The sequence below is a fragment of the Silene latifolia genome, chromosome 9 (genome assembly GCF_048544455.1).
Source record: "Silene latifolia isolate original U9 population chromosome 9, ASM4854445v1, whole genome shotgun sequence".
In the NCBI taxonomy this organism is placed as follows: Eukaryota; Viridiplantae; Streptophyta; class Magnoliopsida; order Caryophyllales; family Caryophyllaceae; genus Silene; species Silene latifolia.
Window position 1 is genome coordinate 142,599,009 of NC_133534.1, and position 23,651 is coordinate 142,622,659.

At 39.5% G+C, this 23,651-nt stretch overlaps 2 non-coding genes across 2 annotated transcripts; both read right to left on the reverse strand.

Annotated features, from left to right (window-relative positions):
- Positions 1-371: 371 nt before the first annotated feature.
- Positions 372-478, reverse strand: LOC141603863 (small nucleolar RNA R71). The gene has a single exon (XR_012525705.1). It is a non-coding gene; the product is annotated as a small nucleolar RNA R71 (small nucleolar RNA).
- A 21,292-nt stretch (positions 479-21,770) lies between these two features.
- On the reverse strand, positions 21,771-21,877 carry LOC141603154 (small nucleolar RNA R71). The gene has a single exon (XR_012525049.1). It is a non-coding gene; the product is annotated as a small nucleolar RNA R71 (small nucleolar RNA).
- Positions 21,878-23,651: the final 1,774 nt, after the last annotated feature.

A 23,651-nucleotide genomic window follows, 5' to 3' on the forward strand; every position in this document is an offset into this window, starting at 1 on the left:
TTATGAAACTTTCCGATCACTCAAAGCCCACCGCGGCCGTGCTTCTGGCCGGTATCACAACTACTCAAACTACCGCGTCGGACTTCGAGATAAAACCGGCTTTCATTAGCCTTGTGGAGAGGAAGCAATTTGAGGGAAGTCTTTTGGAGGATCCCAATTTGCATGTGCAAAATTTTTGTGATTATTGCTCCATGATCCGTCAAACGGGCGTCACTCAAGCCCAAATAAGGGAAATACTTTTCCCTTTTTCATTGAAAGACAAGGCCAAACTTTGGATTAATAGCCTTGACCGCACCGCCATGGGAATCACCAATTGGGAGATATTGGCTCCTACTTTCTATCAAAAGTTTTTTCCACCGGAGAAAAATCAAACTTTGAGGAGCCAAATCACCGGATTCCGTCAACAAGCCCTTGAGAGCTAATATGAAGCTTGGGAGAGGTACAAGGACCTACAACGGCAATGTCCAAATCATTGGCTAGACGATTGGTTTCTAGCTATAACATTCTACAATGGATGTTGTGCCGAGTCCCGAAGGATTCTTTATTCCGCCAACAATGGGCGGTTTGATCAAATTGACACTGACCTTGCTCATATCACGATCGAATCTATGGCGGTCCATGATGCACAATATGTCAATTCCCGAAGTGTGCCACTCGAAGGTAAAGAAGAATAATCCTCTAACAACTCCGTCTTGCTAGCTCAAATTGCCTTACTCCAACAAAAATTGGCGGAAAGAGATGCTAAAGATTCCCTTCAACAACTCAATGCCGTGTCTTCAACAAGTCAAATCATTGTTTGTGATGGTTGCGGAGGTGCGGGTCATTACGTCGCCCATTGCTAAGCTCCTATTGAAGAGGTAAATGCGTTTCAAGCTTTTAGACAAAGTTCTTATCCACCGGGTACATTTTCAAACACATATAATCCAAATACAAGATTTCACCCGAACATGTCTTATACTAGTAACAATGTGCTTAATCCTCAACCTCAACCCCTACCACAAGAAAATGCCTATGTCCCTCAACAATAAAAGTATAATCCTCCACTGGTTTATCAAAATCAACGAAGACCCCCATAACAGAATTACCAACAAAATCCACCACAAAATACCCAACAAAACCACCAAGGAGGAGGTAAACTTGAGGCTATGATGGCTCAAATGCAAAGTGAATTGTTGGCACAAATCCAAAAGAGTGATCAAGCTCATAATGCCGCAATCAAGATGTTGGAACAGGAAATGGCTCAACTAGCCTCATCTAGTTCTACAAGAAAAACGGGCCAACTACCCCCCTCAAGGTGAGCAACCACATGCGACCGTTAATTCTATCTCCTTGAGAAGTGGTACAAGCTATGATGGACCATCCATGACCTTGGATGACGAGGTAGTTGTTAAAAAGCCTAAGCTTGGGGGAAATGACAAAAAGAAGGCTAGTGAAGAGCCTCTTGTTAAGGATCGTGTGCCATTTCCTCATTGGTTATTGATGCTAAAGAGAAAGAGCAAGCTTGATGCCAAAGATGTTGAGCCTCCTATGCCCAAAGAAAGTGACAAGGTAATTGTTGAAGAAGTCTCTCCCAATGCTAAGGAGAGTGATGTTGTTTCAAAGAAGGTGGATGTTCCCTATGAGAATAAGAAAATGGAAGTGAAAGATGTGGAGGATGCTCCTCCAAAGGAAGTTGTTCAAGTACCATTTCCCCATCGCCTAGCAAAGCACAAGGAGGAAGGTAAGTTTGGTAAGTTTTTGGAAGTTTGTAAGAATTTGCAAGTCACCATCCCATTTATTGAATTACTTACCCAAGTTCCCTCTTATGCAAAGTTTATGAAGGAAGTCCTCTCAAATAAGCGATCCTTCAATGAGGTTGAGACCATTGCTTTCACCGAAGAGTGTAGTGCACTCTTACAAAACAAGTCTCTCCCGAAACTTAAGGAACCCGGTAGCTATTCTATTCCTTTCACTATAGGCACATATAAAATCGATAAGGCCCTTTGTGACCTAGGTTCTAGTGTAAGTGTCATGCCCTATTCAATTTGTGAAAAACTTAACATGGGTGGTTTAAAATGCACAAGTATCACATTGCAAATGGAGGATCGTTCTTTAAAGCGACCTTTAGGTGTCTTAGAAGATGAACCCGTCAAAGTTGGTAAGTTTTTCGTACTCGTTGACTTCCTCATACTTGATATGGCCGAGGACTCACAAACCCCAATTATATTGGGTAGACCATTTTTACACACCGCGGGTGCGCTAATTGATGTGAAAAATGGGAGGTTGACGTTAGAAGTGGGTGATGACCGGGTTTCCTTTAGCAAGAACAACAACATTAGAAGCCCAATGCTACAAGAGTCTTGTTATTTACTTAGCACTGTGGACTCTTCTCAGGCCTCTACTACACTTGACTCCTTACTGATGGATCCGTTGGAGGAAGATATTGGTGTTGTTTGTTTTTGTAGGTGACGATGCAAAGGGCACTATTTCTAAGAGTGCCAAAAAGAAAGGGAAATGTTACTTGAAAAATTCCAAATGGTTGCGGAATGCAAAAGGAGTTATGAAATGGAGCTTGGTTGGTGGCAAGCTCAATGACAAAACTTGATCAAATAGCTTCTTACGTTGTGCGGGACGTTAAACCAGCGCTTCTTGGGAGACAACCCAAGCTTTTTATTTGCTTTTCTTTATTTCTTGTTTTTAATTTCTGCAATTTATTGTTTTTCGTAGATTAGTAATAAAATACTCGACTTGACGATGTTTCTTTTTGTGATTTTTAGGTGAAAATGAAGAAAGGAGAATTGGAGGAGATTCTTGCACGCTTCCCCATGCAAGAACCCTGTTCGGGGACATGGTTTTCAAGAAACGGGATGGAAATTAATAAAACACGGAAGCAAGTCAAAAACGCGAAGAAGGGGTCAACCCCGATTGGGGTTGCCAGCCCCGATTGGGGATGTGGTATTTTATTTTTCTGCGTGTTATTTGGACGGGTAAAAAAAAGAGATCATTTTCTATCAATCTCACAAACCCGACGGTCTCTACTCCTCTCCTCTCATTTTTTTCACTTTTCTTCATCTAAAATCACAAGAAACATCACTTTCTTCATCAATTTTGCAAGTGATGTGATCATTATTTGAGCATATTTAGTCCCCGAATTAGCCTTGTTCCCATGCTTTTTAGTGCATATTTAGGTCATTTATTGTCTTTAGTCCTTTGTTTTGCATATTCTTTGAGGTTTTGATCCCTTGGTAGGAAAGGAGTGCAAACCTTGCATTTTCATGGCAAAATGGAGCTAAATTGATTGAATTCAATGACCAAGCATCAAAGAGAAGACAAGACTAGAAGGCCTTTGTACATATTGTAGTAGATGGGTAATGATGAGAAAAGATCCTTGCATCTCTGATGAAATCCCCAAGAATTGTATGAAGAAGAAGGAAGAAAAGAAGAAAGGAGGAAGCTGACTCAGAATCCGAGCGGATTGCCTTTTGGACGCCCGTCCAAGACAAGGAATCCGAGTGTCTTCCTCAGAGGGACCCTCATCCAAAAGACCCACAATCCGCCCATCCAGCCATCGAATCCGCTCGTCCAAAAGCCAGACAATCCGCTCGTCCCGTGCCCTGGACGCTCGGATTGTGTTACAGCTATTCCGTTTTCTTCTTGTTCTATGAAGGATTCGCATATCTCGGGAAAGACTAACAAAAAGGAGACTCGCATATTTTTCTGAGAGGAGCGATTCCTTAAGGTCTTAATCGTCATTTAAGCCCTTAGTAAACCCTAATTTGTGTACATAATCCCCACTATAAATACCCCATTAGTCTAATTAGATTATCATGTTCTTCTTATCAATCTTTAGTGTAGTTTATATCATTCTAATCTCTCTTTAATCTTGTAATCAACTTTTAATCAAGTCTTAATACAAATCTCATTTCCTTAATATCTCTTTTGTTCATGTTTTATTTTGGGTAATTGAAGATTATTTGGGTTATTATTGGGAGATTGACAACCTTCCAATCAATCATCAAGTACTTATATTATTCTTTGCTTTATTATTGGAATCATTAGTAGGTATAATTCTCTTAATCCCTTTTTAATTATTGTTAATCATCTTCATTTATTCATCATGTTTTACTTTGTTGGTATGATTGACAACCTTGCTAGCATGTTCAACATGATAATGCGTGAGTAGTTTCCTTAACTAGGGTTAATGGGTAATTAGGGGAAACCAACATGGGGGATGATTCATGCTTAATTTAATATGTTTTCATAGTTTATTTGCTTGCTTGTTGTGATCTCAACTTATGCACATGTTATGTTTGATGAAATGCGAGCCGATAAATCCTTGCATTTTTTACCCATCACCTATCTTTTCAATAAGACTTGTAAGACATAAACCAACTCGAGTCTCATTAGACCATGCATATAGTTGAGTAGGGAATATTAAGTCGACTTGTAGGTGTTGTACAATCTAATCGATTCGGCTCCGGGACCCAAACTTTCCTAGGATTGTAAGATATAAACCAACTCGATCCATCACAACAATAATTGCTTGCTTATAATTTGTGAATATGTTTGTATGATCAATTCCCATGAATCCCCTATGACCCCATGACACCCTAGTGCCTTTTATCAATTGTTTACATCCCTTTTTAATCATATTTCTTGTTTACTTTCATTGCTATTTAGTTTAGTGATCTTCTATTCCAACCCCAAATTGTGACACCCCTAGACACCGCTACTTGCAATTGAAAATCTCACTTCAATACCCGTCCCTTGGGATCCGACCTTTACTCGCCTCTTTACTAATAGTAGAGTTGTTTGTGGAGTTATAAATATTGTTTTGGTCTAGGTGCTCCTAACGACAAGTACCGAAAACTAAACCTCCCAAGTGAGTACGACCAAAAATGGCGCCGTTGCCGGGGACGGTGTTAACTTGATTTAGATTTTCTTAGATTGTTTTTAGTTGTGTCTTTCTTTGCCTTGGGGAAGTAAAACTCCTCAAGGTTTATTCTAATTGTTTTCAAGTTGTTCGATATTTTGCAAGATGGATCTTATAGATTGTTTTGTAGAGGACCACTTAAGTATACCTTTCTTCAAAGACCCCATGCAAGCATTGGAAGCCTTGGAAGCAAGTGAGGCTAAAAAAATGTATTGGGAGTTGGAGGTAGATCTTTTGAGGCCGCTCTAGCTAACAAAGAACTTACTCATGAGCAATCCGAATTAGTACATAACATCCTTGTGGAAGCATATCAACCTATAGAACATGAGCAATCAATCCTAGAAGAAATCTTACAAGCCCAAGACCAAGAGGAATTCGTCATGGAATTCGAGTATGACGATATTGATGAGACCGAAGAACAAGTTGAACATGCCATGAGAATGGAGTGTCTAATGGAAATGGAGCAAATTCTCAATGAACCTTCAAAGGAGGAAAGTGAGGTACAAATCCCTACTTTAAAACCCCTTCCCCCAAATTTGAAATATGCTTACCTTGATGAATCAAGACCAAACCCGTGATTGTTAATGATAGACTTGATGAAAACCAATTGGAAAAATTGCTTGATGTGTTGAAGCAACATGAAAAGGCTATAGGTTATACTCTAGCTGACCTTAAGGGGATAAGTCCCAACTTTTATATGCATAGAATTCATCTAGAGGAGGACCATAGACCTACCATTCAACCTCAAAGGAGATTAAACCCCCACATGCAAGAAGTTGTCAAGGGAGAGGTTATGAAATTACTTGATGCGGGAATCATATATCCCATATCGCACTCTTTGTGGGTTAGCCCCGTTCAAGTGGTACCTAAGAAAGGAGGTACCACGGTGGTGACAAATGAAAAGAATGAGCTAATACCCACAAGGAAGATCACCGGTTGGCGTATGTGCATTGACTATCGAAAATTGAATTCCACAACAAGAAAGGATCATTTCCCCCTACCATTCATTGACCAAATGCTTGAGAGGTTAGCCTCCAACAAATTCTTTTGTGACCTTGACGGGTATTCGGGATTCTTCCAAATCCCTATACACTCGGATGACCAACATAAGACCACCTTCACTTGCCCTTATGGTACTTTTGCATATAGGAGGATGCCTTTTGGCTTGTGTAATTCCCCCGCCACTTTCCAAAGACCACCAACATGAGCGTTTATGGAAAAGACTTTATCTCATGTTTGCATAATCTTTCTCTTGTATTGCAAAAATGTGAAGATGTTAGTCTTGTTTTAAATTGGGAAAAGTGTCACTTCATGGTCAATGAAGGAATTGTTTTGGGTCATTTAATCTCGAAAAAGGGCATCGAGGTCGATAAAGCTAAGGTTGAGGTGATAGAGAAACTCCCACCTCCCGTGAATGTTAGAGGGGTGAGAAGTTTTCTCGGTCACGCGGGTTTCTATCGCCGTTTCATAAAAGATTTTTCAAAAATAGCGAAGCCCCTCACTCAACTCTTACTTAAAGATGCCCAATTCCATTTCACTGATGAGTGTGTTGAAGCCTTTAATAGAATCAAAGAAGCACTAATCTCGGCACTGATCATTCAACCTCCAAATTGGGAACTACCGTTCGAGATTATGTGTGATGCTAGTAACTACGCCGTTGGAGCGGTTCTTGGCCAACGGGTAGGAAGAGCTCTTCATGCCATCTACTATATAAGCAAGACTCTTGATCCCTCCCAAGTGAACTATGATACCACCGAGAAAGAGCTTCTTGCCATTGTCTATGCTTTGGACAAATTCCGTTCCTACGTACTTTGATCCAAAGTGATTGTCTTTTCGGATCACCGTGCCCTCCGACACCTCTTTATAAAGAAGGAGGCAAAACCAAGGTTGTTGAGATGGATTTTGCTTCTTCCAGAATTCGACTTGGAAATAAGAGACAAGAAAGGAGCCGAAAATGTAGTGGCGGATCACTTGTCAAGGATCCGGTTTCATGATGAACAAGGAGAAACGCCGATCAATAACTCATTTCCCGACGATATCTTGATGGCCATTCAAACACAACTTGAAAGGCACATCACCCCATGGTTTGCCGATTATGTCAACTATATCGTTGGAAGAGTACTCCCACCAAATTTGAACTACAACCAAAGGAAGAGGTTCTTATTCGAAGTAAAGAGGTACTTTTGGGATGACCCAAATCTCTACAAAGGGTGTAGTGATGGGCTCTACCGGAGGTGCATCCCTCAATGGGAAGTCCAAGGAATCTTGGAAGGATGCCACTCGTCACCCTACGGTGGGCACCATGGAGCAAGGAGAACCATTGCAAAAATTCTTCAATCGGGCTTTTATTGGCCTACGATGTTTCAAGATACAAGGGAATTTATCATTCATTGTGATGCTTGTTAAAGGACGGGGAATATCTTTTGGAGGAATGAAATGCCGCAAAGGGGCATACTAGAGGTGGAGATCTTCGACGTTTGGGGGATCGACTACCAAGGGCCGTTTGTGACATCCAATGGGAATAAGTATATCCTTGTGGCCGTAGATTATGTCTCAAAGTGGGTGCAGGCAATTGCCACCCCAAACGATGATGCAAAGACGGTCACCAAGCTCTTCAAGAAAATAATCTTCCCAAGATTCGGAGCCCCTAGAGCAATCATAAGTGATGGAGGAACGCATTTTCATGAAAACAAGCTCGCATCCCTTTTGACCAAGTATGGTGTTCAACATAGAACCGGCTTAGGATATCATCCTTAAACAAGCGGTCAAGTTGAAGTTTCGAATAGAGAGATCAAGCAAATTCTTGAGAAAGTTGTAAACAAGACCCGAAAGGATTGGAGCACAAAGCTTGATGACGCTCTTTGGGCTTATAGGGCAGCCTATAAGACTCCCATAGGAGCCTCTCCTTACAAGCTTGTTTATGGAAAAGCATGCCACTTGCCAATCGAATTAGAGTACAAAGCTTTTTGGGCAATCCGAGCCCTCAACCTTGATCTCAAATTAAGTGGTCAAAAGAGGATGATACAAATTCAAGAGTTGGAAGAATTCCGACTAAAATCTTATGAGAATGCCAAGATCTACAAGGAAAGGACAAGATTGCTCCATGACAAGAGGATCAAGCAAAAGGCCTTGCACAAAGGGGATAAAGTCCTTCTATCCAATTCCCGATATCGACTCTTTCCCGGAAAGTTGAACTCTAGATGGATGGGTCCCTATGTGATCACCGAGGTTGGAAAGTATGGGGATTTTGAAATCAAGGCGGAAGATGGAAGCAAATTCAAGGTCAATGGTCAAAGATTGAAGCCATATTATGAGGGAGCATTTATTGGAGAGGTCGAGGTCACCTTCCTCGGGCCTCCTCATCCTTGAAGAAATCATCAAAGGGAGAGTTTGGTGGAGTCCTCCCTAAACCACCACTTGTAAATATACTAACCCCTCTAACTTGTATTTATAATTTTATTGCATTCCTTTTATCATAAACATAAATTCTTTCCATGAGAGTAAGTGAGGGAGGGTCACTAATGATTTTTGATGAAGGAAGGAACTAGTTTTCAAGTGTGGGGAAGCTTTTTATCGGAGTCAAGGAAATCAAGGAAACCCGCAGCAAGGAATCCGAGCATCTAAGAAGGAAATCCGCTCGGTTTATAAAAAGACGCCCGTCTTACTGAGAATCCGCTCGTCCAGAAGGAATCCGAGCGTCTGAAGATCAATCCGCTCGTCCCTTTGCTGCAACATTTTAAGAAAAGTTCCTGTAACAGAATCCGCTCGTCTTTAAGAAAAGACACTCGTCCTACTTTAGAAAAGACGCTCGTCCTCAGCTCGATCCGCTCGTCTTGGCTGCTTCAATTTTTGGAGAAATCCACTGTAAGAGAATCCGAGCGTCTTCCCAGGAATCCGCTCGTCCCATAACGAGAGAATCCGAGCGTCCCTGGCCCGAATCCGCTCGTCCTCCTGCGGCCTTCACTCCCGATTTTTCCAATTTTAATTCTCCCCACCACACAATTTGTGACACATCACCCTTCCTTCCACTTGTATTTTAAAAACCCACCTTCTTATGACTCCAAAACATATCCCAAACACTCTTTCATTCCACAAAATCAAAAAGCCCCAATTTCTAGGGTTTTAAAAGCAACATTCAATCCACAAAGAGCATCTTCATACTTCAACAAATCAAAAATTCCAACTCAACAATCAAAGAATGGGACCAAAGGGATCTTCATTTAGGGATAGAAGAAGACCAAGAGTAAGAGGAAGCTCTTATACTTCTCACATCAACACTCTAAGGAGGGAGCATGAAGAAATTGTGGATCTTACAAAGCTTGAAGACTTCTCTAATGTTGAATTCGTAAATGATGTGCAAAGGCTCGTTTTTCACCGACTTCTTCGTAAGAAAATTCTCCCTACTAAGTTTTTATGTCATAAAACTTTAAGGAAGCTTGGGATTTACCATCAAATGGAAGCCCTTTTTGAGTTGTTTGGTCTCTCTACCCTATTTCGCATGCACGAGCAAACCTACCGATCCCTTGTTCTTGAATTTTTAAGCTTCTTGAAAATCACAACCTTGAATAGAACGATATGCATAGAATTTAGGTTGGAAAGTGTTTCAAGAATGATGACTCTAGTGGAATTTGCTAATGTGCTTGGTCTTGATGTCTCGCCTACTCGGACATCAAAACTGAAGAGATATAGTGTTGCACCCCTATGGAGAGCCATGACCGGCCGATATTTCATGTACATCAAGGAGTGTCTAGCTTTCCACATTCAAAACTCTATTTTGCGACTCACTTACCGGTTCCTTTCCGGCACCCTCCTTGCTCACCGAGACCCGGTAATTATGAACGAACTCGATCTTGTATTCATGGAGTCTTATCTCGATATCCAAGGAAGGGGTGGATACCATTTTAATGCGCCTCTTGTGCTACTTGAGAAGTAGGCTAAGTTTATAAACGGAGAAGATGATGGGATGAAACACATCGTTAATGGAGGGCTCATTACAAAGATTGCAAAGCATTTCAATCCAAAATTTAATGAGAACAATGAGTACACTCCTCTTTCCGGGAATACAAGGATAAATGAAGACCTCCTTCTTGTGCATCATCATTGGATAACCCTTGAGGGGGTTGATAAAAGGATCAAGTGGATAACAAAGGGGAGTGATCCAATCTACTTACCAATGACCGGTCTACCAAGAATCTCACCAAGAAGGGGTCCTCTATCACCGATCCCATCCTACCTCATCCCCGCAAACCCAACCCAAGCAAGGCAAGCATCACCACCACCAAATCCCCACCAACAACAAGAGCAACAACCACAAGATGAGAAAATCAAGATACCTCCCTACCCTTTTCCATACGAACCGTACAACCACCCTAACCCCTTTATCCTCCCCCGTGATGACTTTGTAACGGTAATTCTCCAAGACTTGCACTTCCGACAATATGAAGCTACCGTGGATAACTATTATGCTCTTTACCCTCAATTCCACGATATGATTCAACAAGGGAAGATTAGTGATGAGGGAGCGTTTCCCTTTTGGGCACAAATGGATATACTCTTCCCAAATTCGGAAAGAGCAAATGAAGGGGCAAATGGGCAACAAGATGAAGGGAGCGACAAATCTTGCGGTGGGGATACGGTGGAGCTTAATAGCAAAGAAGATGAGTTCATGGACCCTAATACAAGTGATGCATCCAAGGAAATATGGGATAGTGACCTAGAGGGGGATGATGGCGATCTCTAGAAGATATCTTCATAGCTAGATGGAGCGGACATGAGGCACCCATCTCAAGCTTAAGTGAAGTTTCCTTGTCCTCTCTCTTTATTTTCAATTTTCATGAAAGAATTTAATGTTTTGTTAACTTGTACAATATTTGTCTTTGGTTTGCTTGGAGAGTCCTAGCAACACGAGGACTAACACCTTGGCCCCATTAAGGTGTTCTTTTTATTGTTCCCACATGGAAAATCCAAAATGACAATATATAGTTTCATGCATTGCATTTCGTGTGCATGAACTACCCCAAAATTTAAGACATTAGAAATAATGTCTATCTCGGTTTCGGGAAGTACATGCACACGCAACGGGAGGTAATCTAAATTACGCTCTCCGTCATAAACAAAAACCCATGCAGCATGTAGTGTAGCCTAGTATAGCTTGCATTTAGTATAGAAATCATGCATCATACTTGTATAATTTCCTATCATATTGGCCATTGAGGACAATGCCCATATTAGTGTGGGGATGGGAATTTCTAACTTAAATTTTATTCAATAATCCAAAAAAATCAAAAATTTCGAAAAAATCAAAAAAATCAAAAAATTGAAAATCCAAAAACAAGTTCATCTCCTTTGTAGTGTAGTCTTGTATATATTGTTTATATATATTATGTTTGTCTATCCTTGTTCACATTGATCGACTACGCCACATCCGAGACATGAGGATATTGAAGACCGCATGGTATGATCTTTCCAATCTCCTTTTTCCTCTTATGTTAATGACTATGTGGCTTTATTTTGATTGATGTGGTATAAACAATGTGAATCTAGGACTTGCATTTAGATTATTTGGCATATTAGTTGGTAGAATCATATGCATTAGGATGTATATATGTTAGTTGCATCATGGCACGTAGTTGCATGTTAGAAAAATTTTGTGAAACCGTCTACTTGGGAAACTTGACAAGTGTATATAGGCCCTAGTAGATGCTTTTTCTTCTTAAGACTTTGCTTGTTAGAATACTTGTAAAACACCCTAGGATGTGTCATGCTAGTATCCTTTGACCCATGGATTAAGGCCTAGTCAAGAGTACCTTGTGGTGTGATAACTCCTTGGCTACCGTTTATTCCAAGGTGACCCTTGAAACCATGCAACCATCATTCATCCATGTTCTACCATATTTTTGTCATCAAAAAGGGAATGGGCACAAAAAGAAATTGATTTGAGTTCAAGAAATGAAATGAAAAGTGAAAGAAAGTTTGCAAAATGCATCAAATGAAAAGAGGAGCAAAAATAGAACTCCTATGCTTCAAATATAAGGCACCCTCACTACATATGGGGTGACTTTGAAAATGTTCAAAAGAAAAATGCAAAAAGTTGAAAAGTTGTCAAGTGTTGAATTGCCAAGAATCAAAAGAAATGGCAAAAGAAAGTGTTCTCAAATGTTATATGCCACAAGAAATTGGGGTAAAAACAAAAACAAAAGCAAACTCCCAAATGAAACTCAAATACTATCGATCCCTTTATCCATCGTATCCATTTTTGTGCATGGTAGAGAGGGGACGACCCTTCTTCTTGTCTAGGCAAGAGGGGAAATTCCGCGATTCTCCATTGTTTCTAACACCATAGGGAGTCTATTCTTGACAAAAGCATTTAACGATTGAGGACAAAGGTACCCTAGCTTGACACAACTTGGAGGTGATTTATTGGTATCCTTCTAGGCTTAGTAGTTTGAAGAAATTGCATCTATGAAGGATTGTGTACCCTTGAATTGCTTCCCTTGTAGATAATTTCCGCCACTTAGATGAGGAAAGTGGCTATTCTTTTGTAGATGCATCCATTACTTGATTTTATGTGCTTTAATGCTTGGATGTGTCGCCATTTTGGCAAGATCCACCTTGCCTTGCAACAAGGCATCCTACCTCATGGTTGTCTTGTTTTGAGTTGGGGCGGAGTGAGACCCGCTAATTGTCTCATATCGGCTATGCTATTAGGTTAGTTTAAATAACGGTCCTAGTTTTTGTCACCTCTTTACTCGGGACGAGCAAAGGTTCGGTTTGGGGATATTTGATGTGACCATTATTTGAGCATATTTAGTCCCCGAATTAGCCTTGTTCCCATGCTTTTTAGTGCATATTTAGGTCCTTTATTGTCTTTAGTCCTTCTTTTTACATATTCTTTGAGGTTTTGATCCCTTGGTAGGAAAGGAGTGCAAACCTTGCATTTTCATGGCAAAATGGAGCTAAATTGATTGAATTCAATGACCAAGCATCAAAGAGAAGACAAGTCTAGAAGGCCTTTGTACATATTGTAGTAGATGGGCAATGATGAGAAAAGATCCTTGCATCTCCGATGAAATCCCCAAGGATTGTATGAAGAAGAAGGAAGAAAAGAAGAAAGGAGGAAGCTGACTCAGAATCCGAGCGGATTGCCTTCTGGACGCCCGTCCAAGACAAGGAATCCGAGCGTCTTCCTCAGAGGGACGTTCGTCCAAAAGACCCACAATCCGCCCGTCCAGCCATCGAATCCGCTCGTCCAAAAGCCAGACAATCCGCTCATCCCGTGCCCTGGACGCTCGGATTGTGTTACAGCTATTCCGTTTTCTTCTTGTTCTATGAAGGATGCGCATATCTCGGGAAAGACTGGCAAAAAGGAGACTCGCATATTTTTCTGAGAGGAGCGATTCCTCAAGGACTTAATCGTCATTTAAGCCCTTAGTAAACCCTAATTTGTGTACCTAATCCCCACTATAAATACCCCATTGGTCTAATTAGATTATCATGTTCTTCTTATCAATCTTTAGTGTAGTTTATATCATTCTAATCTCTCTTTAATCTTGTAATCAACTTGTAATCAAGTCTTAATACAAATCTCATTTCCTTAATCTCTCTTTTGTTCATCTTTTATTTTGGGTAATTGAAGATTATTTGGGTTATTATTGGGAGATTGACAACCTTCCAATCAATCATCAAGTACTTCTATTATTCTTTGCTTTATTTTTGGAATCATTAGTAGGTATAATTCTCTTAATCCCTTTTTAATTATTGTTAATCATCTTCATTTATTCATCATGTTTTACTTTGTTGGTATGATTGACAACCTTGCTAGCATGTTCAACATGATAATGAGTGAGTAGTTTCCTTAACTAGGGTTAATGGGTAATTAGGGGAAACCAACATGGGAGATGATTCATGCTTAATTTAATATGTTTTCATAGTTTATTTGCTTGCTTGTTGTGATCTCAACTTATGCACATGTTATGTTTGATGAAATGCGAGCCTATGAATCCTTGCATTTTTTACCCATCACCTATCTTTTCAATAAGACTTGTAAGACATAAACCAACTCGAGTCTCATTAGACCATGCATATAGTTGAGTAGGGAGGATTAAGTCGACTTGTAGGTGTTTTACAATCTAATCGATTCGACTCCGGGACCCAAACTTTCCTAGGATTGTAAGATATAAACCAACTCGATCCATCACAACAATAATTGCTTGCTTATAATTTGAGAATATGTTTGTATGATCAATTCTCATGAATCCCCTATGACCCCATGACACCCTAGTGCCTTTTATCAATTGTTTACATCCCTTTTTAATCATCTTTCTTGTTTACTTTTATTGTTATTTAGTTTAGTGATCTTCTATTCCAACCCCAAATTGTGACACCCCTAGACATCGCTACTTGCAATTGAAAATCTCACTTCAATACCCGTCCCTTGGGATCCGACCTTTACTTGCCTCTTTACTAATAGTAGAGTAGTTTGTGGAGTTATAAATATTGTTTTGGTCTAGATGCTCCTAACGACAAGTACCGAAAACTAAACCTCCCAAGTGAGTACGACTATCAAGAATCAATCAACCATTAACATCAATTGGTAAGTTTTCTTCCCTTTTCTCTTTAATTTTATCCATTTGAATCAATTAAATTGAATTATGCAAAACCCTAACTCAATTTGGGGGAATTTGATTTTGTGCTTTTTAGTACTAGAAATTGATTGTAAAATGCTCTATTCATGTTTGTAGTATGAATTAGTTCACTAATTTATTCTATTATATCTATTTGGATGTATTTTGGTTTGCCTTAAGATGAATTTTTATCTTAAATTTCAGAAAAATGGCACCACCAAGAAGACCTCCTACCCAAGGTGCTTCTAAAAGGATAAGAGGTGAGGCGGAATCCTCCCATGCTGCGGTATAACAATTGGGTCATGCTAAAGAGCAAAGGTATAAAACCAACCAAATTTATCAACCAAGCTTCTTTAAACTACATTGGAATTGAAAAGAATGTTAAAGCTTTGTTTAAAAATCTTGGTATGAAACATTGTTATACAATGAATTATAAGACCTTTCCCGAACTCACTCTTGAGTTCTTAAGCTCTTTTGAAATTCATAGGTTTAGAAAACCCGATTTTGTGCTTTTTGTGACCTTTCGATTGTTTAATGATGACCATAGAATGGACCTAGCGAACTTCGCTAATATCTTCCAATTGCGTCATAGAGACTTATCTACCGAATCACCCGACTCTTATAACCCCGTTTTGACATGGAATTCCATTCCTCACTACCCCTTTCAAAGTTGGGACCATTGCCCTCATCAATATATACACTATCCCGACATTCGGATTTGGCAAAGGTTTATGGGATGAACCTTTTTTGGTAGAAATAAGCCTCACTCGGTGAGGAAAATTAAGGTATAGATTTTGGGTGCATTGTTGAATGTTAATGGTGATGATGCTTGGGGAATCAATATCCCCTACCACTTTGCGGTCCACTTGACCAAACAATGCAACCCCAAAAATAGTTGTATTATCTTGGGGGGTTTGGTTACTAAGATTGCACACCACATATGTCGATTCAACCAAGAAAATACCAACTTGAGACCGTTGCTTGTGTCTAGGGAAAAAGGGGTTGGGCTTGATTATGAATATTTTCTTTCTTGTAATTAGTTTAGGGATGCTCATCCTAACATGGTTTGGAAGATAGGTCGTCAAGACTCCATTAGTCTACCCGAAGAAAAGAAAGAAATTAAGGCTTTAGTCCACACTAAGCCTTATCATGGGAGTGCCCCTTTTACTAGACCTACTTACCATTTGGATCTAAGAGGTGAGCCATGTACCATCGTTGAGAGGCGTGAGGGAGGTCAACCCTCCCAAGCACGTCACTCTACCTCTAGCATTCATTCACCCTCTAGCCTTGAAATGATGGATATGATGCGGGAATTGAACTTAAGTGTTAATACAATTCGTGATGACCAAAGACGTGCATTGCATCCCATTTATGATCATTTTGCTAAGCAAGGAGTAATCCAACCTGAGGGGCCGCACCCTTCATTTTATACTTATCCCCAGGTGGATTTCCTCCTTTTACTCCCCCTCCCCCTCCTCCTCCTAACAATGATGCAGGTAATTTTACTACATATGCACCCGGTCCGGATTTTTGTGGTTCGGACTATGGTGTTGAGGCATTACAAGGAGGGTATGGAGGCTATGGCGGATATGGAGAGTATGGTGGGTATAGTAGTTATGGTGATGGTCTTGGTAGTGGCCACAACATTGGTGAGTATGTCACTCCTCTTCAAGAGGATGATTCAAGTGGAAGTGGTCAACAAGGTGAATCAAGTGGTAGTGGTAAGAAGAAGAAATGAACGAAGGGGTTCAACTTTTGGCCCTTTTCTTAGATGATTGATGAAGAAATCCCCCGAATTCATGCTAGCTTGGGGGGAGGCTAGCAAGTCGAGTAAGTTTTATTTTCTTTGCATTTTAGTTTAGGTCTTGCAACCCATTAAACATGACCTCTAGTCCTTCTTGTTTTGTGCTTTGAGCCATTTTTATGGTTTCTTTGGGTAATTTGAATTGTTGGCATATTGAGGACAATGTTATGTTTAGCTTGGGGGGAGATTGCATGTGCATATAGTGTAGTTTGCATGTAGTGTAGAAAATTTAAAATTTTTTTAGAGAAATTTTTGCTTTGTGCTTGCTTGTAGCCTACTTTCCTCTTTTCTTATCTTATTGGTAGCTTTTGGCTAATGATTTATTCTTTCATGATGGGATAATAGCTACATGGGGATGTCTTGACATAGTAGGTGGGAGATGGAGAATGAACCGAGTAAGCTTGATCTTGCCTTTTGGCAGGCTACAAAATGGTAAGGTAGAGCCTCTTTAGACCGATGCATCCATATCCGGTCTCTCATAGGTGAGTATAGGTGTCTCCTTATCATATGTGTTTCATCAAAACGCACAAGTATGTTTCTCATGTCATCTCTTGGTAAGCATGCTTTCATTTGTTTTAGCATTTTGGAGCCATTCACATGAATATATTTGCCTTCTTGACCCATTCACAAACATTTTTCCCTAGCTACATTATAACTTGCCTACCTTGTTGAGATAGTAGCTTGGTTTGTCTTGTTTGGGTGCTCAATTGGGATTTGTTTTAAAGTTTGAAAATCATGTGAGCTTGGTCTTAATGCTCAAGAAAAAAAAAAAAAAAAAAAAAAAAAAGAAGAAAAAAAGTGAAAAAGAAAAGTGATGAAAAATGATGAAAAAAATGAGAATGAAAAGAAATAAAAGTTGAAAAAAAAAATGAAAAAGCATGAAATGGAAAAAAGGAGTATGAATTGAAATGGAAAAAAAGAGAAGAAGAAGATGTAAGAAACTTTCATGCATTATTCATTTATTTTGGAGAGTTTTCTTATGATTTGAATTGCAAAATTGGGTTAGAATTGGGATTGAGCATCCTTACATTTGGTTGTTGCTAGTTTGACATTAGCTCCACAATCCATAATTCATTTGTTCCCCCTTCTTACCCATTACATATTGCCTTCTTCCTACCCATTTGGCTTCTTTATCATGCTTGCATTTGATTGTTTTGGCTTACTAGTTTTGATTGATTACCATATTAGATTGCGGGCACATTGTTATAAGTCGAGGATATTGAGTGTTTATTCATAAAATTGTCCTTTCACATATAAAAGAGTTTGAGTTCCCCGTGAGAGTCCATAAGTCAAAAGATCATGCAAGATTTTAAAGGTTCATTCAAAGTTTTCCATGCTACGCCGTCGTATAAATCTCATCTATGTTTTGCTTTATTCCTTGCCCATGTTGTTTCGGGTTCTAAATCATTATGCTTAGCTTGTTTGGGATATTGCAATCGATGGGATTTGGTTTCTTGCTTGGGTACAGCAAGAGTTTAGCTTGGAGAAGTTTGATAAGTGCATATTTTATATATTTTCATCCCCTATATTAGCTCCATTCTACATGTCATTTAACACTTATCATAGTGTTTTGAGCTAATATTTGTTATTCTATTGCATTTGTTTGTCTCCACATGTTTTGTAGGATACTTAAGCTTTTTGGAGCTAAAATATTACAAGATGAGCTACTAGAGTGCAATGGCTAAGCAAGACCAAATATTGGGCTCGCATGGAGTGTTTGCATAGGTTTTTCATGAAGAAGTTGATGGACTAATGTGTGCAATGCAATTGTTGTCAACAAACCAAAGTCAAGCCCAACTACAAGTCCAAGTCAAGGTGGAAAAGATAGGATTCCAAGTTACCTAGGATGCCAAGAACTAAGGTCTTAACCGGGTTATTAATCGCACAATTAATCACCAACATAGGATTCTCCAAGCAATTAAGAGGAGAATTAAGGCAAACGGGCTGGAATCTTACGTCCCCGATCGGGGCCCCCAACCCCGATCGGGGTTGGCTGTTTCTTGGATGTTTACGTTTCACCTTACTCCCCTATATAAAGGGGAGCCACTTCATAGCTTAGGCATCTCATTCTTACGTCTCATATACTTACAATAGCCTCAAGCATTATAATTCTCTCAATAGTTTTCTTATTTAGATTTCAATATAGTTAAGCTTGTAGTTGTTAAACATTTGGTTCTTAATACATTCCATGCATTTGGTTCTAATTTCTTTCTTCCATACAAGTTCATTTCTTTTAAGGTATTTCTATCTCTAGTTTACAATTTTACATTTCTAATTAGTTTACGCATAATTTATTATTAGTACGTTATTCACATTACATTAGCATCGTTTCTATTATATGTTATATCATTTTTCATACAATCATGTTTAACATTTCTTACAATATAGTTTATAAATTACACTTTAATATGAGTAGCTAAATTTCCTAGTCTAAGGGCTAGGGGAGCCATGCAAAATCAAGTATATAACATGTTAAAATAGGTTGATAATAATTTTGTTCAATTGTTTCTATCACATGTTTGACCATAATGTTTAATCTTTGTTTAAGGCCTTATCCATAGATTAAGTTTGTTCATTCATTCTAAAAGTCGAGAGGCACGGAATCGAATTAGACAAAGCATGTGTAGTAGGACGACCTAGTCATGGATGAGAGTTTCTCTAGGACCCGGTCTATGGTTGATACTAATGGCGTAAGGTGGGTGTCTCTAAGCTTAAGCAATTGACAATGTTTTTAATACCGAGTTTAACATATTTATATATTTACCTTTGCATGTGTGACCCGACCCCCTTAGACTCTCTTTTATTATATAATTTACATCATAGTTTTTGTTAAGTCATCAAACAAAAAAACAAATCCAAAACGAATCAATCTCTATAGAAATCTTCCCATAGCATTTCACAATGCAATTCCCGTCTCCTTGTGTTCGACCCCTATTACTACATTAATTTGTGTTTAGGGTAATTATCTTTCCATAGGTGATGTGACCATAATTGGCGCATATTTAGCTCCCGAATTAGCCTTGTTCCCATGCTTTTTAGTGCTTATTTGGGTCATTTCTTATCTTTAGTTCTTTGTTTTGCATATTCTTTGAGATTTTGATCCCTTGGTAGGAAAGGAGTAAGAATCTTGCATTTTCATGGCAAAACGAGACTAAATTGATCGAATTCAATGACCAAGCATCAAGGAGAGACAAGATTAGAAGGCCTTTGTACATATTATAGTAGAAGAGCAATGTTGAGAAAAGATCCCTGAGTCCCCAAAGAAATCCCCAAGGAATTTATGAAGAAAAGGGAAGAAAAGAAGAAGATTTGTTGCTGACTGACAATCCGAGCGGATTGTCACCAATCCGTCCGTCCCGCAGCAGCACAATCCGAGCGGCTTTGCCACAATCCGCTCGGATTCCCCCTCCACAATCCGCCCGGATTCCCCTGAATCCGCTCGGATTCTAACGCCAGAATCCGCCCGTCCCGACCCCATTCCGCCCGGATTCTAGCACAGCACGGATTGTCTTCTCCAAGCTACGAAGAAAGAAGCCCTTCTCTCAGAAAATACCGGCTCCTCCTTGCTCAACTTAAAAAGTGTAATTACTAGTTTAGCCCTTAGTTAACCCTAATGCATCCTCCCTAATTTCCACTATAAATACCCCATTAGTCTAATTAGAGGAGCATGTTCTTCTTATCAATAATTAGTGTAGTTAATATCAATCAAATCTCTCTTTAATATTGTAATCAAGTTTTAATCCAAGTTTTAGTTCTTTAATCTCTCTTTTGTTCATCCTTTATTTTGGGTAATTGAAGATTATTTGGGTTATTGTTGGGAGATTGATAACCTCTCAATCAAGCATTCAAGTACTTCTTTTATCTTTGCTTTATTATTGGAATCATTAGTAGGTATAATCTCTTAATCCCTTTTTAATTATTGTTAATTACTTTCATTTATTCATCATGTTTCATATTGTTGGTATGATTGACAACCTTGCTAGCATGATCAACATGATAATGAGTGAGTAGTCTCTTAGCTAGGGTTAATGGGTGATTAGGGGAAACCAACATGGGGAATGATTCATGCTTAAATTAATATGCTTTCATGTTTTATTTGCTTGCTTGTTTTGATCTCAACTCATGCACATGTTATATTTGATGAAATGCTAAGCCTATGAATCCTTGCATTTACTATCATCTTCTATCTTTTCAATGAGACTTGTAAGACATAACCCAACTCGAGTCTCATTAGACCATGCATGTTGTTGAGTAGGGAAGATTAAGTCGACTTGTAGGTGTTGTACAATCTAATCGATTCGGCTCCGGGACCCAAACTTTCATAGGATTGTAAGATATAACCCAACTTAATCCATCACAACAATAATTGCTTGCTTATAATTTGAGAACATGTTTGTATGATCATATCCCATGATTCCCCTATGATCCCATGACACCCTAGTGCATTTAATCAATTGTTTACACCCCTTTAATTCATCTTGCTTGTTTATTTTCATTGCTATTTTAGTTTAGTAACCTTCTACATCAACCCAATTTGTGACACCCCTTAGACACCACTAGTTGCAATAGAAATCTCATTTCAACTCCCGTCCCTTGGGATCCGACCTTTACTTGCCTCTTTACTAATTGTAGAGTTGTTTGTGGAGCTATAAATTGTGTTTGGATTCGACCGTGACCAACTACCACATCTTAATTTGTGAACACTTAGCGGGATCGCATCAAAAATGGCGCCGTTGCCGGGGACGGTGTTTGTTTGATTTAGATTTCTTTTTATTGTCATTAGTTGTGTCTTTCTTCGCCTTGAGGAAGTAAAACTCCTCAAGGTTTGTTCTAATTGTTTTTGAGTTGTTTGATATTTTGCATGTCTAGAAGGTTACAAGGTGATTTGTTACCTTTTGACCGTGAAATCGAAAGAACCTTGACGAACAATTGGAGAGTTGTTAGGAGGAATTTAAGAGGTATTAGTGAAGTTGTTCAACCCACTAGTGAGTTTGTCAATCCTTTCGCAATAGAAGGAGAAGAGAACCCATTACACAATACCCCACAAAATCCACCTACAATGCCAAAATTCTCGTCACACTCCGTACCCACCGAGGAGAATCTACCAAATGGTACTCCTACTCCGCAACATCTAACCGGAAATTTTATTGCCAAGTCCGCCTTCATCCAATTAGTTGAGAGGAGCCAATTCGGGGGGATGCCTAGTGAGGACCCTCATTCTCATATGGAAACCTTTTGCGACTATTGTGATGCTATCTCTCAAACGGGCGTGACTCAAGACCAAATTAGATGGGTCTTATTTCCTTTTTCCTTAATCGGCACCGCGAAGCAATGGTTGAAGGGCCTTGATAAGGCCACCCTTGGAATAGATTCTTGGAAGAAGTTGGCTCTAGCTTTCTACAAAAAATTCTACCCACCGGAAAAGACTAACATGCTAAGAGCTCAAATTACGGGTTTTAAGCAAAGGTATGAAGAGTCTTTGTATGAAGCTTGGGAGCGGTTCAAGGGAATTTGTCGCTCATGTCCTCACCATGGACTTAGCGAATGGTTTTTGGTGCAACAATTTTGGAATGGTTTATATGAAGATTCTAGGAACATTCTCAATATGGGATCAAATGGAATGTTCACCGAAGTTGATGACAATCAAACATGGAACAAGATTGAGGAAATGGCGGTCCATAACTCACAATATAGTAGACCTCGCAAGGCTACTAGAGGAGGAAAGCATGAAGTGGACTCCGTTACTCAATTGGGTGCTCAACTTAGTGCTAACATTGACACAATCAAATTGAAGTTTGAACAAGCTATGGCTAGACTTGAGGAAAACTCAAAATCATCAAAGCATCATGTTAATGCCATGACGGCATCATCATCAATCCCAAGTGGGATATGTGAGAATTGTGGAACTTTGGGACATGACCAAGGTGAATGTAGGGGAACAAATGAACAAGTGAATGCTTTCCAAGCATACAAGAGTGGTACCCCTTATTCCAACTTTTACAATGAAAACACCAAATTCCATCCAAATCTCTCATACAAAAGCCAAAATGTTCAAAACCCTCAAACAACATACACTCCACCACCCATGAGAAACAAAAATCAAAGACCCTTTTACAATCAAAACCAAGGTTACCAAAATCAAAATCCATACAATCACCAAAATGACCAAGGTTTTGATGTCCAAAAAGCGGTCCTCCAAATGCAAAAGAAGCAACAAGAATTTTTCACTCAAATGCAAAAAGATAGCCAAGCAAAGGAAACCACCATCAACAACATTCTAGCTCACACCAAGATGTTGGAAACACAATTGACTCAACTAGCATCTTCAAGCTCACAAAGACAAAAGGGGCAATTACCACCTCAAAGTAATCCCCCTAGACATGAAACGGTTAGTGCCATTCACTTGAGAAGTCGTACAAGGTATGAATCACCGAAGAAGCAAGTTGAGGATGAAGTTGCGGAAGCTAGTGAAAAGGAAGAAATTGTGCAAAACTCCAAAGATGGAGAATCATCAAAAGAAGAAAGTTCAAAGAAAAATGAAGACAAGGCCAAGGAGAAGGAGCCCATTTTGATTAGACTTCCTTTTCCAAGTCGTCAAGCCAAGCCCAAATTTGATGATCAACTTGGAAAGTTCATGGAAATTGTGAAGAATTTGGAAGTCTCAATTCCTTTCACGGAATTAGTCAATCACGTTCCGGCCTATGCGAAATACATGAAAGATATCCTCACAAAGAAGAAGTCGATCCGGAAGCTTGAGACTATCGCCTTCACTAAGGTGAGTAGTGCAATACTTCAAGGGAGTTCACCTCCAAAGTTAAAGGATCCGAGAAGCTTCTCAATACCGTGTACCATTGGCGACACAACGATCAACAAAGCCTTATGTGATCTAGGGGCTAGTGTGAGTGTCATGCCGTACTCGGTGAGTAAAAGGTTGGGGATGGGAGAGCTTAAATGCACCAACATCACACTCCAAATGGCCGATAGATCGACGAAGACACCGTTAGGGATATGGGAAGATGTCCTCGTACGAATTGGGAAGTTTTTCATCCCGGTGGACTTTGTCATTGTTGATATGGAGGAAGATTCCAACATTCCAATCATCCTAGGAAGACCTTTCCTACACACCGCCGGTGCGGTGATTGATGTGAAACATGGTGAGCTCACTCTAGAAGTGGGAGATGAAAGCATAACTTTTAATCTTGACAAGACTATGAGAGCTCCTCGTTTGCATGAGCCATGTTTCATGATTGATCATTATAGCCGAAAGGATGAAAGGAAGAAATCGGAACTCCAATGGAAGAAGAAAATTGAA